This window comes from Pelobates fuscus, chromosome 1 (genome assembly GCF_036172605.1).
Source record: "Pelobates fuscus isolate aPelFus1 chromosome 1, aPelFus1.pri, whole genome shotgun sequence".
Taxonomy (NCBI): domain Eukaryota; kingdom Metazoa; phylum Chordata; class Amphibia; order Anura; family Pelobatidae; genus Pelobates; species Pelobates fuscus.
Genome location: NC_086317.1, coordinates 319,868,228 through 319,885,540, shown reverse-complemented (window position 1 = coordinate 319,885,540; position 17,313 = coordinate 319,868,228).

Here is a 17,313-nt window from a genome sequence, read left to right as displayed (position 1 = left end):
CCAGGGAGAGGCCCCACAACAGCTCCCAAAGGTAGGGAACCATAAATAAAATGTTGTGAGTGTACAAGAATGTGTAAGTGTGTGTGTGTGTGTGTGTGTGTCAGCGAGTGGTGGGGGATGTGTTTTTTTTTTTTTTTTTATACACTGTACTTTTCAAAACAAACCTACATTTCTATGAAAATTCAAGTAATTAAAAAAAAAAAAAAAAAAATTTTGCAGCCTCCATAAATGTAAATCTTGTTTATTTGGCCCGTGCTAGCCTTTTAGTTTGACATGCTTGATCTATAGGTATGTATGCAATTGCAATAGCAATAAGTTTTAAGGGAATAATACATATTGTTTAAAGGGACACTATAGTCACCAGTTTCTTTCAGGAAGTGTTCCCGAGGATTGGAGGAAGGCAGATGTGGTTCCTATATTCAAAAAGGGTTCAAAATCCTTGCCTGGAAATTATAGACCTGTGAGCTTAACTTCTGTGGCTGGTAAAATATTTAAAAGGTTATTAAGGGATAATATTCAAGAATTCCTTGAGAAGAACATAGTTATCAGCAAAAATCAGCACGGTTTTATGAAGCACAGGTCGTGTCAAACTAACTTGATTGCATTCTACGAAGAAGTAAGTAGAAGTATAGATCAGGGTGTTGCAGTGGATGTGATCTATTTGGATTTTGCCAAGGCATTTGATACAGTTCCACACAGAAGATTAGTGTTCAAACTCAAGGAAATCGGTCTAGATGAAAATGCTTGTTCTTGGGTAGAACATTGGCTTAAAAACAGAGTACAAAGAGTTGTCATTAATGGTAAATTTTCAAGCTGGACAGAGGTGGCAAGTGGTGTCCCTCAGGGGTCTGTTCTGGGACCCCTTCTATTTAACATGTTTATAAATGATCTTGAAGACAGCATTGAAAGTCATGTTTCAGTGTTTGCAGATGACACAAAACTGTAAAATAATACAATGTGAGCAAGATATTACTTTGCTGCAGAGGGATTTAGATAGACTGGAGGACTGGGCACTCAAATGGCAGATGAAATTTAATGTTGAAAAATGCAAAGTTATGCACTTCGGCGTAAAGAATACACAAGCAACGTATACCCTTAATGGAAGCGAATTAGGGATAACAACACACGAAAAGGACTTGGGAATTGTTAGACAACCAACTATGCAACAATGTGCAATGTCAATCAGCAGTGACCAAGGCCAGTAGGGTATTGTCATGCATGAAAAAGGGCATTCATTCTCGGGACGAGAATATCATTTTGCCTCTTTATAAATCACTGGTAAGACCACACATTGAATATGCTGTGCAATTTTGGGCACCTATTCTAAAGAAGGATATTATGGCACTAGAAAAAGTGCAGAGGTGGGCTACAAAATTAATAGAAGGAATGGAACATATCGGCTATGAAGAAAGGTTAACAAATTTAAACCTATTTAGTTTAGAAAAACGTCGCCTGAGAGGGGATATGATAACATTATACAAATATATTCTAGGCCAATACAAACCATTGTGTGGAAATCTATTCACAAACCAGACTTTACATAGGACACGAGGTCATGCGTTTAGACTAGAAGAAAGAAGATTTTGTCTAAGGCAAAGGAAAGGTTTTTTTACTGTAAGAACAATCAGGATGTAGAATTCTCTGCCTGAAGAAGTGGTTTTATCAGAGTCCATACAGATGTTCAAACAGCTACTAGATGCATACTTGCAAAAACAGAATATTCAAGGATATAACCTTTCAATGTAGGGTAATAACTGCTTGATCCAAGGATAAATCTGACTGCCATTCTGGGGTCAAGAAGGATTTTTTTCCTAGCTTGTTGCAAAATTGGAAGTGCTTCAAACTGGGTTTTTGCCTTCTTTTAGATCAACAGCAAAAAACATATGTGAGGAAGGCTGAACTTGATGGACGCAAGTCTCTTTTCAGCTATGTTACTATGTAACAACTACAGCTTAGTGCATTTGTTCCGGTGAGTATAATCATTCCTTCAGGCTTTTTCATGCAAACACTGTTTTCAGAGAAAAGGCAGTGTTTACATTGCCCCCTAGGGACACCTCCAGTGGCCACTCATCAGATGGCTACTAGAGGTGCTTCCTGGGGGACTGCCATTCAGCATCTCCACCTTCTGCATGGAGAGCTGAATTTTCCTCATAGAGATGCTGTTTTGCCTCCTGCCTCCTTACCTATTTCAGCTATAGGGAAAGCATTGCATTGGCTAAAATCGTAAATTCTGATGATGTCATGGATTGGGGGTGGGGCCAGCGCCGGCAGACTCGCAAGCCACTGGAAATAAGGTAAGTTTTAACCCCTTCTAAGGGGAAGGGGGCTAGCCACCTAAATGGTGGTTTTAACACTACAGGGAGTGCAGAATTATTAGGCAAGTTGTATTTTTGAGGATTAATTTTATTATTGAACAACAACCATGTTCTCAATGAACCCAAAAAACTCTTTAAAATCAAAGCTGAATATTTTTGGAAGTAGTTTTTAGTTTGTTTTTAGTTATAGCTATTTTAGGGGGATATCTGTGTGTGCAGGTGACTATTACTGTGCATAATTATTAGGCAACTTAACAAAAAACAAATATATACCCATTTCAATTATTTATTTTTACCAGTGAAACCAATATAACATCTCAACATTCACAAATATACATTTCTGACATTCAAAAACATAACAAAAACAAATCAGTGACCAATATAGCCACCTTTCTTTGCAAGGACACTCAAAAGCCTGCCATCCATGGATTCTGTCAGTGTTTTGATCTGTTCACCATCAACATTGCGTGCAGCAGCAACCACAGCCTCCCAGACACTGTTCAGAGAGGTGTACTGTTTTCCCTCCTTGTAAATCTCACATTTGATGATGGACCACAGGTTCTCAATGGGGTTCAGATCAGGTGAACAAGGAGGCCATGTCATTAGATTTTCTTCTTTTATACCCTTTCTTGCCAGCCACGCTGTGGAGTACTTGGACGCGTGTGATGGAGCATTGTCCTGCATGAAAATCATGTTTTTCTTGAAGGATGCAGACTTCTTCCTGTACCACTACTTGAAGAAGGTGTCTTCCAGAAACTGGCAGTAGGACTGGGAGTTGAGCTTGACTCCATCCTCAACCCGAAAAGGCCCCACAAGCTCATCTTTGATGATACCAGCCCAAACCACCTTGCTGGCGTCTGAGTCGGACTGGAGCTCTCTGCCCTTTACCAATCCAGCCACGGGCCCATCCATCTGGCCCATCAAGACTCACTCTCATTTCATCAGTCCATAAAACCTTAGAAAAATCAGTCTTGAGATATTTCTTGGCCCAGTCTTGACGTTTCAGCTTGTGTGTCTTGTTCAGTGGTGGTCGTCTTTCAGCCTTTCTTACCTTGGCCATGTCTCTGAGTATTGCACACCTTGTGCTTTTGGGCACTCCAGTGATGTTGCAGCTCTGAAATATGGCCAAACTGGTGGCAAGTGGCATCTTGGCAGCTGCACGCTTGACTTTTCTCAGTTCATGGGCAGTTATTTTGCGCCTTGGTTTCTCCACACGCTTCTTGCGACCCTGTTGACTATTTTGAATGAAACGCTTGATTGTTCGATGATCACGCTTCAGAAGCTTTGCAATTTTAAGAGTGCTGCATCCCTCTGCAAGATATCTCACTATTTTTGACTTTTCTGAGCCTGTCAAGTTCTTCTTTTGACCCATTTTACCAAAGGAAAGGAAGTTGCCTAATAATTATGCACACCTGATATAGGGTGTTGATGTCATTAGACCACACCCCTTCTCATTACAGAGATGCACATCACCTAATATGCTTAATTGGTAGTAGGCTTTCGAGCCTATACAGCTTGGAGTAAGACAACATGCATAAAGAGGATGATGTGGTCAAAATACTAATTTGCCTAATAATTCTGCACTCCCTGTATAGGGTCAGGAATACATGTTTGTCTTTAAGGTGAGCACTGGCTCAATTTACAACACAATTAAACTTTGCCAGTCAAGAACGCATATAGTAATGCTCTGATTTCCAGTCATGGTTGTCTATCAAGTCAACAAGAGGTAAGGCTCTGGCCTCAAAGCCCTATTGAATTAATGTAATATTTTTTTTTAAACCCAAAGAAGAAATTTGCCAAAAGGCGAAGAAAAGTCAAGACATCATTATCATTTTGGACAGTTTGGGTTTATTTTACCACCAATAACCTCTGGACAGGTTTATTTACTAAACACTGGATTGTACTGCATTTTAGTTAGTATTGTAAAATTAAAGATAACAAAGTCAAGCTGTGACTTGTGCAGAGTTGGATAAATTGTGCATCTATTTTTTTTATTTGTATTTCTATAATTATCTGTTTATTGAATAACATTGGAAGTAGTGATGTCGCGAACATGAAATTTTCCGTTCGCGAACGGCGAACGTGAACTTCCGCAAATGTTCGCGAACGGGCGAACTGCCATAGACTTCAATAGCAGGCGAATTTTAAAACCCACAGGGACTCTTTCTGGCCACAATAGTGATGGGCCCCCACCCTGAGCGGTGGGTGGGGGCCCTAAACAAGAATAAGGGGGGGGACCTAATGTCCTCCCTCCCGGCCCCCACCCCTGAGCGGCGAGTGGGTGCCCTAAATACCAATGGGGGGGGACCTATTGTCCTCCCCCCGGCCCCCACCCCTGAGCGGCGGGTGGGGGCCCTAAATACCAATTGGGGGGGGACCTAATGTCCTCCCCCCGGCCCCCACCCCTGAGTGGCGGGTGGGGGCCCTAAATACCAATAGTGGGGGATCTATTGTCCTCCCCCCCGGCCCCCACCCCTGAGCGGCGGGTGGGGGCCCTAAATACCAATAGGGGGGGGACCTATTGTCCTCCCCCCCGGCCCCCACCCCTGAGTGGCGGGTGGGGGCCCTAAATACCAATAGTGGGGGATCTATTGTCCTCCCCCCCGGCCCCCACCCCTGAGCGGCGGGCGGGTGGGGGCCCTAAATACCAATAGGGGGGGACCTATTGTCCTCCCCCCCCCCGGCCCCCACTGTTTAATAGACATGCCCCTACTCGCGGTATTTTTACTTAGTATTAGTAAATTTGGCTGAAAGACCACAAAAAAAATAATAATACAAAAAAAAAAATGAATGCAGCTTCAGAATTAAATTAAATTGTATGCTGTCTAGGAGGTGGGAGGGTCTGCTGCTGATTGGCTGGAATGTGTCTGCTGACTGTGAGGTACAGGGTCAATGTTTACTCAATGAGGACAAAGAGGGGGCGGACCGAACACGCGATGTTTGGCAGGAACTATTCGCCAGCGAACCGTTCGGGACATCACTAATTGGGAGCATATGTTCTTTAAAAAGAAAATGTTTGTATTGGCATATGTTTTGTATTTTTCATTGGAAGGACCTCTAATCACATCTCAAGGTGACTCTTAGACCTGTGTAGTGTGAAGGCACTGTTACATATTTACAAAGCTGAAAAGAGACTTGCGTCCATCAAGTTCAGCCTTCCTCACATATGTTTTTGCTGTTGACCCAAAAGAAGGCAAAAATCCCAGTCTGAAGCGCATCCAGTTTTGCAATAAACTAGGAAAAATTCCTTCTTGACCCCAAAATGGCAGATATCTCCTTGGATCAAGCAGCTATTACCTCACTAATTAGAAATGATATCCCTGTATGTTATGTCTTTGGAAGTATTTATCCAATTGCTGTTTAAACATCTGTATGGACTCTGATAAAACCACCTCTTCAGGCAGAGAATTCTATATCCTTTATTCTTACTGTAAAAAACAGCCTTAAATGCGTGACCTTGTGTCCTATGTACAGCCCTGTTTATGAATAGATTTACAGATAGTGGTTTGTACTGGCCCCAAATATATTTGTATAATATTATCATATCCCCTCTGAGGTGACTTTTTTTCCAAACTAAAGAGATTTAAAATGTTTAACCTTTCTTCGTAACTAAATGCTCCATTCCTTTTATCAATTTTGTAGCTCGTCTCTGCACCTTTTCTAGTGCCATGATATCCTTCTTTACAACAGGTGCCCAAACTTGCACAGCATATTCAAGGTGTGGTCTTACCAGCGATTTATAAAGAGGCAAAATTATATTTTCATCCCGAGAATTTATGCCCCTATTTATACATGACAAAACCTTACTGGCCTTAGCAACTGCAGATTGACATTGCATATTGCTGCCTAATTTGTTGTCTATAACAATTCCCAAATCCTTCTCGTGTGTGGTTATCCCTGATTCACTATCATTAAGGGTGTTGACCCCGAAGTACATAACTTTGCATTTCTCTACGTTAATTTTCATCTGCCATTTTAGTGCCCAGCTCCCCAATCTATCTAAATCCCTCTGCAGCAAAGCAATATCCTGCTCACAGTTTATTTTTTTTTTTTTTTTTTTGTATTTTATTTGGTTTTGTACACACAGTATACAATTTTCCATTGTATGGGTTATTGAATAGGTTATGACAAGATCGTGTAACATTACGGTGGGATGCAAACATGGCATTAATCACAGTATTGGTGAAATATGTACATCTACATTGCGAGGTATCAAGTTGCTTATTCTACTTTTCGCTTTTATATTTTATACTGTTGTTATTGTTAAACTTTTATTGCGGTTATACGAGGATCCCTGCTAAACGAGTATGCAGAAGTGTAGCGTTCTCTACTGTCACCTTCTGTGTCTGTGAAGTCAGGTGGATGGTATCTATGTGTGAGGTAGTAGACTAGGCGTGTAAAACTTCTAAACATTCTGAAACTATATACATAAACATAAAGACACCTGGACTACAGCATCATATTAATTAAGTGTTGCAAGACTAAGTATTGCGTTTCTCAGTTCTCTTGCTGTGCCCGGTGGCTAGCAAATCTAGCTTTTTGAAGAAAGTCTCTGGGTCTGCCCCTGAGGACAAGGTGAGTACTTCAGTGCCCTGTTGCACCACCAGTGAGCTGTCTGTGCCCCATCGGTACCGGACGGAGTGCTCTCTCAGTCTCTTTGTGACCGGAATTAGTTGTCTCCTTGCTGCCAACACTGCGAAAGGGAGGTCATTATACATAGCTACCTCGTTTCCCTCAAATTTCACCGATCCCAGTGGTCTGGATCCGGCCATGATGGCGGCCTTCGCCGCTATGTCTCTGGTGGTAGCTATCGCGTCTCTGGGGGCACCGGCCGGTGCTGCTGGCGATTTGCGTACCCGGAAGGTGGATAATATCAGCGGAGTGTCTGAGTTGCATCTGAGACCCATGGAGGAGATAAGTCTCCGGACAAACGGTAGTAGGTCTTCTCCGCCTATTGTCTCAGGGATGCCCCTGAGGCGAATGTTACGGCGGCGGTGTCTGGATTCTAGTGTCGTCACCGTTCCTTGCAAGCGCCGGACCTGCTCAGCAAGTCCTTCCACTTGTTGCTTAGTGTCCTGGAGTTGGACATCCCTGGATTTGCCTTTGGTCTCCACCTCCTGGACTCTCTGCTGCAGGACCCCTATGTCATCCTGGGTCTCTTTTAGATCGGCCTTCCAGACCTGTCTTAGGTCAGTCAGCAGCCTCCTGATGTCTCCTTTAGTGGCTGGGGAGTCATCTTCCTCCGAGTCAGACCTGGGAGTGGGGCCTGGGAGTGCGGCTTGGGAGTCCCTCTCTTCCTGGGAGTCGTCAGACATCTCTACCTCACTCAGCGGTTCCGGCGCCATCTTGGCGGGCCGCGCCTGTGTAGGCCTCTGGAACGCCAGCCTTATGTCGGGAGCCTCGGGTCTCTCCGTGTAGTTTTGTCGCTTGTGTTTGCGCCCCATATTGTCTGCTGTCGGGCGGCAGGTAAGCTGGGTGATTTGGAGCGGTTTTCTCGGCTTTAGGTCTCTGAATCTGTGGGGCTGAAGCGGAGCTCCACAGACATGCGACTGTTCAGCTCCGTGGTCTGCTGCTCACAGTTTATTAAACACAAACTTATGATTTATTCCATTGACGACATTGGGACGTTCCATGCAGTCCTAAAATTCATGGGCTTTAACGCTGATCCGATCGTACATGCTTGCATTTTATGGTGAGCAGGGATAAATCTTAAACCAGGAAAAAAAACAGGTATCAATCAATGCCTGGGGGTCCCCTCTGTTGGACTATGATCCTCTGGTGGGTGCAAATGTCCCCTTGGTCTTTAAGAACTCTGTGCAAACATTTTCTAATATGGTTTAAAAATCCTAATTGAACAATTACCACAGCATAATCAATTGATTAAACATAGAATTTGTTTTCAAGAAAAATTACCCTTAAAGTAATTGTCACAAAATTGGCAGTCACTTCCTCCCAGCTCTGATGTCATCACAGGGGGCCCGGTCGCGCTGTTAAAGAGACGCAGCACTGACCGGGACCCCTGGTAATACTTTGCCACCGGGTGGCCCTTACAGCATGGGCCACCCGATGGGCCCCTAAACGTGCAGCCCCAGCGGTTCTACCACGGCTGGGCTGGGGCCACAACATATGGTTGCAGCTGCGACCCCTGCGACCGTGGTAGTTCCGCCACTGCACACATGGTGACGGGATACAGATAGTACAAAAGAGGCTATCAAGCATCCTTAATGAACAGAAACTATGCAAGTTTGTAACTACTCTATTATTAGAAATTGTTCTTAAGATTTTTTTTGGCTACATGACTATCTATTATGAACAGATGAAAGGCACAACGATGGGAGCAAATATGGCGCACTCATATGTGAATCTGTTCAAATTTTTTTTGTACCGCCACACCCTATTTTAGTCTCGAGTAGTTACCTGGTTGAGGTATATGGATGACAGTTTTATGGTCCGGAGGGGCACTAAATGTGACCTGGATACCTTCTTGTTGTACTTTAACTAGTTTTGTTCTGATATAAAATTAACCATGGTTATGAGTACATAGGCTACTAGTTTCTTGGATGTTCTAGTGGAAAAATCTACTGACAGGCTGAGTACTGATCTATTCACGAAACCCACCGACTAATAGTCTGTTGCATGCCTATAGTTTTCACCATTCTAAACAGATATGCTCTATTCCACACAGCTGCTCAGGGTACGCAGAATCGTAAGCAATGAGACAGTGGTGGATGCACGTCTTACAACTATGTCGAACAAATTTATTGAAAAAGCTACAGTCCATGTCTGCTACAGATTTCCAAAAAGGAAAGTCAAAGCCATGAAAAACAGTTATTTTACTTACCGTAAATTCCTTTTTTCTTAGTATAGTGGCAGTACTTACAAGTAGGATGTTCCTTATGGTTCTGGACAAGAAGCCCCCGCTTCTTAGAATTTAATTGCTGTGCTCCGCCTGCTGCCTCCATATAAGCTGTAACCCAGAGTCACATACCAGTAATACAAAAGAACCAAACGGAGACTGAATAATGAAAAAAACAAAATAATAGGTCGCGCTGTACAGAAATAATACAATTTAAAGGTAAAATGAGAAATATAAAATAGATAGAAATTTTACTCACATATAGATATACACTAAAATAAATATAAGAAAAAACGTAATAGTCCCAATATGTGGTGGATCCAATAGGCTGATGGAAACTTGATACTGTAGTCAAGATAGAACGCTGGGTCTTCTATGGTATAGGCAATCTTGGTTCAATGATGGGCATGCAAAATAGAAAGACAGGGAGACTCCAATAGTGCAGACTGTATTGGCATAAGAAAAATAAACTGAAATAGGTGTAGGGGAGGTATTTCACTCACCTATGCAAGAGCATGTACTTGCTCAAGTGTAATCAGCATTCAGTGGCGTTTATCCCCCACTGGCGGGACATAGATGCGGGTAATTCCTCGAAGTAAAAAAAAAAATATAGAATATAGTGCTCACTGTATATAAATATAAAAGTAAGACTTTAAAAAATAGAGAACGTACTCACATTTGAATGAGCAGGATATACTGCTCAATATGATGGCGTGGGTGGTATAATCCCCACCTAGGATTCTTTAGACAAAAGTCAGCTCCAAAATGACGTGTAACCAGGTAAAAGAGGAAAAGATAATATAATATAAAATATACGGATAAAATAAAATAAAATAAAATAAAGGGTATATGGCAAGTGTATGGTGAAAAAAAGCCAATATTCCTTTATTAGTACAAGTATAAAATATATATATAAAATTAGCCAAAACGCGTTTCGCCACACAGGGCTTTATCAACTGGTGGGGATTATACCACCCACGCCATCATATTGAGCAGTATATCCTGCTCATTCAAATGTGAGTACGTTCTCTATTTTTTAAAGTCTTACTTTTATATTTATATACAGTGAGCACTATATTCTATATTTTTTTTTTTACTTCGAGGAATTACCCGCATCTATGTCCCGCCAGTGGGGGATAAACGCCACTGAATGCTGATTACACTTGAGCAAGTACATGCTCTTGCATAGGTGAGTGAAATACCTCCCCTACACCTATTTCAGTTTATTTTTCTTATGCCAATACAGTCTGCACTATTGGAGTCTCCCTGTCTTTCTATTTTGCATGCCCATCATTGAACCAAGATTGCCTATACCATAGAAGACCCAGCGTTCTATCTTGACTACAGTATCAAGTTTCCATCAGCCTATTGGATCCACCACATATTAGGACTATTACGTTTTTTCTTATATTTATTTTAGTGTATATCTATATGTGAGTAAAATTTCTATCTATTTTATATTTCTCATTTTACCTTTAAATTGTATTATTTCTGTACAGCGCGACCTATTATTTTGTTTTTTCCACATTCTTTATTGAGGACTTTAGAGGGAACCTCATACCCATAGGTTGCAGCTTCTCTCTTTTCTCTTCTCCTTTAGACCACCTAGCGCTGAGCCTATACCCCCTTTTTAGGAGACTGAATAATGCAAAGAATTTAATCTATATGAAAGAGGAGAGAAAGCCAGTACTGCCACTATACTAAGAAAAAAGGAATTTACGGTAAGTAAAATTACTGTTTTTCCCTTCGTATAGTGGCAGTACTTACAAGTGGGATATAGCAAGATCCCTGCACAAAACAAAGGGTGGGAACTCAGCAGGCCAGAGCTTGTAGCACCTTACGCCCAAAAGCGGCTTCAGATGATGAGAATACATCCAGCCTATAATGCTTGATAAAGGTATGTAAGGAAGACCAAGTAGCAGCTTTGCAGATGTCTTCAGGTGAGGCGGCTGCATCTAGGAGATGCCACTTTCTTTCCAGATCAGATGTAGGAGATTGAAAAAAAGCCAGCAGGACAATAGGTTGGTTAATAGCAGCACTAGAAATAACCTTAGGCAAAAAAGAAGGCTTGGTGTGCAGGACCACCTTGTCTTGATGAAATATTGTGAATTACGGAGAGGAAGAGAGAGCTCGGATCTCACCTACTCTTCTAGCAGAGGTGATAGCCACCAGGAAAGCCGTCTTGAAGGTAAGCAGCTTGATAGGAACCTCCAGTAATGGTTCAAACAGTGGTTCACAAAGGGCTTGAAGCACCAGAGACAGATCCCAAGTAGGAAAAGGTACTAACTTAGGAGGCCTCTTCAGCCTTATGGACTTAAGAAATCTTCGTATAAGCAGGTTTGAGGCAATGTCACGAACCAGGAAGTGACTTAGAGCTGAAATCTGGCCTTTGAGCGTAGATACTCCCAGGCCGGCTTCAAACCCATCTTGCAAAAAAGAAAGAATTTCCGGGATAGAGGCTTTGGCCGGATCCAAACCTCGAAGTGAACACCAGGTTCTGAACTTAAAAACATATGTGAGGAAGGCTGAACTTGATGGACGCAAGTCTCTTTTCAGCTATGTAACTATGTAACTTCATCCAAACTCTGAAATAGATTTTCGAAGTGGACAAGCGGACAGAAGACAGCAACACGTCACATAAAAGGTCAGAAAGACCATGACCTTGAAGGATCATCCTTGCAGCAACCATGCCGTCAGGTGAAACATCTCCAGGGTTTCCACGGGAAGAGTCACATTCTCCAATATTTGAGAAGAGACTGGGAGATGCCAACGTGAGATGGTCATGTTTTCCACTTCTGAAAACCAACTTCTGTTCGGCCAGAAGGGCAGGACTGCCAAAATTCTTGCCTTCTCCCATCTTATTTTCTGAACAATCCGTGGTATAAGAGCGATAGGAGGGAAAACATAAGCCATGTCGAAGTTCCAAGGGATCGATAGACCGTCCAGGACATCTGGGTAATCTCCTGTATGGAGAGAAGCAAATCTTTGTACTTTTCTGTTTCTCCTTGTGGCCAACAAGTCTATCTCTGGCCTGCCGAAGCGTGAAACCAGCTTCAAGAAAACTTAGTTTGACAGTGCCCAGTCTGCCTGAGACCAATGGCTTCTGCTGAGGTCGTCTGCAATAATGTTTAGAGACCCTCTGATATGGGTAGCGGATATTGCGAGAAGATTCGCTTGGGCCCAAGACATTATGCGGTAGCAGAGATCTTGTAGAGCTTTCACCTTCGTGCCTCCCTGGTGATTCAAATAAGCCACTGTAGTGGCGTTGTCCGACTGAATCCTCACTGACTGATTGGTGATGGCTGAACTGAAGGAAACCAGTGCCTTCCAAACCGCTTTTAATTCCCTGAAATTTGAGGAAGCGCCTGCCTCCACTCTGTTCCAAAGACCTTGATGGAACCTAGATGGGCGCCCCAACCCATCTGGGAGGCATCTGTGGTTATCGTAATCCACTGTTTCTGTGCAAACGATAGGCCCCTTGAGATATTGCTTCTGTCTTTCCACCAGTTCAGTTGTCTTTTCACCCCTTCGGATAGGGAAAGAATGTCCCATTGTAACGGTTTTGATTCTGCCTCTGCCCAGGCTACAGCCGGGATTGCAGAAGTGAGGAGGCCTAGTAGCCTCATAGCATCCCTGATTGAGCTTAGGTTTTTTTGCAGCTTTGATACGGCTTTTAAAATCCTCATTTGTTTCACTATTGGTAGAAAAAAAGAGAGGGACTGTGATTCTACCTGAAGACCCAAGAATTCTAGACTCAGTGACGGAGTCAACTTGGATTTTTCCAGGTTCAGGATCCAACCATGATCTTTTAAAACCTTCATTGCAATCTTGAGATGAAGATTTAGCAGTTGTCTTGATTGGGCTTTCAGGAACCAATCGTCCAGGTATGGAACAATCGAGATACCTTTCAGACATAAAACTGCTGCTATGGGTGCCAGGATCTTCGTAAAAACTCGAGGAGCTGAGGACAGGCCAAAAGGAAGAGCCTTGAATTGTAAATGGAGAATCCTTCGCTTTCTTGTTAGAACTGCAAACCTGAGAAACTTCCGGGAAGATTCTGAAACCGGTACATGGAGATAAGCATCTTTTAAATCTAACTTTGCCATGTAATCTCCCTTTTGTAAAATGTGTGTCACAGACAGAATACTTTCCATACGGAACTTCTGGTACGGTATGCAGGTGTTTACTTGTTTCAGGTCTAGGATCGGCCGAAAGGATCCATCTGGTTTTTGAACCAGGAAAAGGCGTGAGTAAACTCCCTGAAATTCCCAACGTTTGGGTACCTTCTCTACCACATCTTTTCTTAAAAGAAGAAGAGCTTCTGTTAGGAGTGCCTCTGTTTTTACCCTTGAAGGATAGGAAGGATGGACATGGTCTTGATGAAAACTTTATTCTGTAACCTTCTGAAACTGTTCTTGTAATCCACCCAATTGAAGTACTCTTTTTCCATTTGTGGGCGAAGAACCGAAGGCGTCCTCCCACTCTTTTGGCGTCAAAACTTCCTCTTTTTGTCTTGCCTGTTGGATTCCTGTCTAGACCACTAGCTGTTGTTTCCACCATGTTTTTGAAACCTGCGAAACCGCCCTTGGTAACAAAAGGACCTCTGACCCTTGTACTGAAATCTTTTATATCCCTGGGTTCTTGATTCCAGAGGTAGGGCTTTCTTTGTTTCCGACATCTGTCTAATAATGTCTTCCAAAGGAGTACCAAAAAGTTTGTTCCTCTCAAAGGGTAATTCACATAAGGCTGCCTTAGACGCAGAATCAGCTGTCCATGTTCGTAGCCAAAGCGCTCTTCTGGCTACTGACGATAAACCCATAATTCCTGCTGATAAACGAAGAAACTCATCAGAGGCATCCGAAAGGAATTCATTGGATAGTTTCAGTAGGAACATGAGATGGGAAGGATCTGTATCTGATTTTCCCATAAGGGAATCTTCCAGGGCTTGTAGCCAAACGCTCTGAGCTCTGCGAACCGCTGAACCTGCAATTTCAGCTCTGCACTGATATCCTGCGGCCTGGAATATTCTTCTACATGAAGTTTCGGCTCGTTTGTCCATTGGGTCTTTAAGTCCTGAGACTTCGCCAATGGGTATAGTGGTTTTCTTTGATAGCTGGGCAATCTGAACATCCACTTTAGGAAGATCTTCCCATTTTTCTTCAGACTGTAGCTTGAACAGCAGTTTAAAATGCTTTGAAATAAACACACGTCTTTCAGGATTTTTCCATTCTCTATGAAGGCGATCCAAGATTTTAGGAGACATTGGGAAACCTTTAACCTTACCCTTGGTAGGTTCAGTTTCTTGTACCGCCGTTGTCACTTCTTTAATAGATTTCTTCAGCTCTTCTGGTGGAAAACCCTCCTCCACACTTGAAGCCAGGCTGGAAATATCCGAAGGTGAAGAAAAAGAGCATTCACCTGAAGAGACGTCAGACACAGAAGGAGATCTATTCCTCCTACGCTTTGTAGGCAGTTTCTCTTGAATAGCCGGTTCTTTTTTCACAGCATCTTTAAATGATTCAAATGTCTGGGACAAATTTTCCTGAAACCAGCCCAGGAAGGATGCCATATCAGTCTGCTTGGCTTTTTCTAGCAATTCCGTTGAGCACTGAGTGCATGTCTTTTTGCGACATCCGTCAGGTAGAGGTACCGCACATTCCAGACAACATAAGTGCTTAGATTTGCTTGTGGCTTTTTGGGAACAGATGTTGACATCTTGTCTTTATCTGTCTTATCCGGAGATATAGGACTGGACATATCTGTGGGAAAAAACACCAGAATAAAATAATTCTAGGAGCATGCATAATGAAAGGTGAAAATGGAGAGTTTAAATAGTTAAATCTCACCTCAAATCACCTAAGATCCGTGTAGGAGGGCTGGTGACACGGAGAACCAGGACTGTACACCCACCCTTGGGGTCAGGAAGGTCCTGCACAGCAACATAAGTCCAAATTTTGAATTTGGCGCCAAACACCGTTTCGCGCATGCTCAGTAGCGCGATTCTGTGTTCGGTGGAACGCAAAGCCTCCCGGGCGTGCGTTCCACCGCTGTGCGCATGCATAACGAGCAATGAAGGAGGACCGCCCGGGAACTCTTTCAGAAATGCCACAAAAGCCAGTACCCGGTCGCGTTCCGTAACGCGAACCCGGAAGTACTATTGCCGATCAGTTCCTGCCCGGGAAGCTATCGGGCACTCACCTCCCAGTCAGCAACCTGTGCTGACCGCACCAAATCTCCACCTGCACTGTGGGGGAACCTGTCCGTCCCGTTTACGGGACAAGAAGAACTGGTATGTGACTCTGGGTTACAGCTTATATGGAGGCAGCAGGCGGAGCACAGCAATTAAATTCTAAGAAGGGGGAGCTTCTTGTCCAGAACCATAAGGAACATCCCACTTGTAAGTACTGCCACTATACGAAGGGAAAAGGGAAGATTTAATCTCCCCCAAACATAGAGCTAACTCTAAAAGAATTCCATGCGTAAGTACCTACTGTGGCAGAACCACTATTCATTTGTGTATTTCCCCCTTTGTGTTATGTGCTTCCCCTGTTTTTTTGTGTATTATGCCCTGCTTCCCCGTTCGGGAGCGTTCATACAAATGGAACCCATTTATCTCCCGAACAGAGACAGGGACAGGGACAGGGACCACCCCGGTGCCCCATTAGAATGTTCACACCCAATTAATTAGAATGCTCACACCCGTAACATAAGTGCGAAATTAATGAGTGCTCCCCTGGGTGGCCGCCATTTCATATAAACGAATGCCAATCACTGGGAGCATTCATATTTCGAAAGCAGTATTAAACTCCCAAAGCTGCCACACCTGTTGCTAGCCATTTAAGAGAAATGTGGCACGTGTCCCAGCTCAGATATTGAGTCCTAGAGAGGGTGCCTCCTGTGACTAGAGGGGGCAACAGGGACAGAATCCTTTTACACAAAGAAGCACGTTGGACGTATGTACTGGACTGGACAGAAAGTAACTGTAGTGAGTGTGTTAAAAAATGATAAGCTTAGAGTCATGTCTACAAATGCTCGCAGCTTAGGGAATAATATCCATGAACTTGTGGCAATAATGGCAACTGATAATGTAGATTTAGTGGCTGTTACTGAGACATGGTATAATGAGAAAAATTAATGGGATATAGCAATACTAGGATACTCTTTATATAGAAAAGACAGGGAAGGCAAGAAAGGGAGAGAGGTGGCGCTGTATGTGAAGGATAGCATAAAATCTAGCCTAATTTAGTGAGGCGAACATAGAGTCCGTTTGGGTTACGTTAGAATTTGGAAAGGTAGTGATTTATAGGCCCCCAAGACAAATAGAAAAAATAGATAATATACTAGTTGAGGAAATAGCTAAAATGACAATGAAGAGGGAAGTTATCATCATGGGTGACTTGAATCTTCCAGATGTGAACTGGAAAACCAAAACAGCTGCTTGTGCCAGGAGCACTCATATCCTAAACTCCCTACTAGGATTGTCTCTAAAACAAGTTGTTGAGGAACCAACTCGTAAGGAGGCCATAGTAGATTTAGTGTTAACAAATGGAAATGTATTATCAGATTTTACTGTAGGTGAAAGTTAAGGATCTAGTGATCCCCAGTCAGTTTTGTTTAATATAAGAACAGTGACTGAGTCACACCACACAAAAACTCTAAAAAAAAGTTTTAGATTTTAGAAAAATAGACTTTTCTAAAATTAGAATATGCGTAAAGGAGTCCTTATCAGACTGGAGCAGTTTAAATGGAGTCCAAGAAAAATGGGATTATTTAAAAGTTGGTAATAAAATAAGGTGAAATAAATTCTGCAGTTGCGTGGAACGGCGATGGGCAGCACGTATGCACCTAGCTATGCCAACCTATTCATGGCCCATTGGGAGGAAAGTTTCATCTATGGTGACCATGGCTGGGGTGCACACGTGCTTGCCTATCGCCGTTACATAGATGATATGTTCCTTATATGGAATGGCACTGAGGATACCTTTCTAGATTACTTGAGGTTCCTTAACCATAATGACTGGGGAATTGAACTTACCCACAATATCAGTCCCTCAGCCATTGACTTTTTAGACCTGAATATCTACGTAGCGGGAGATACATTGAAGACTAAAACCTTCTTCAAGAAGGTGGATGCCAATGGTT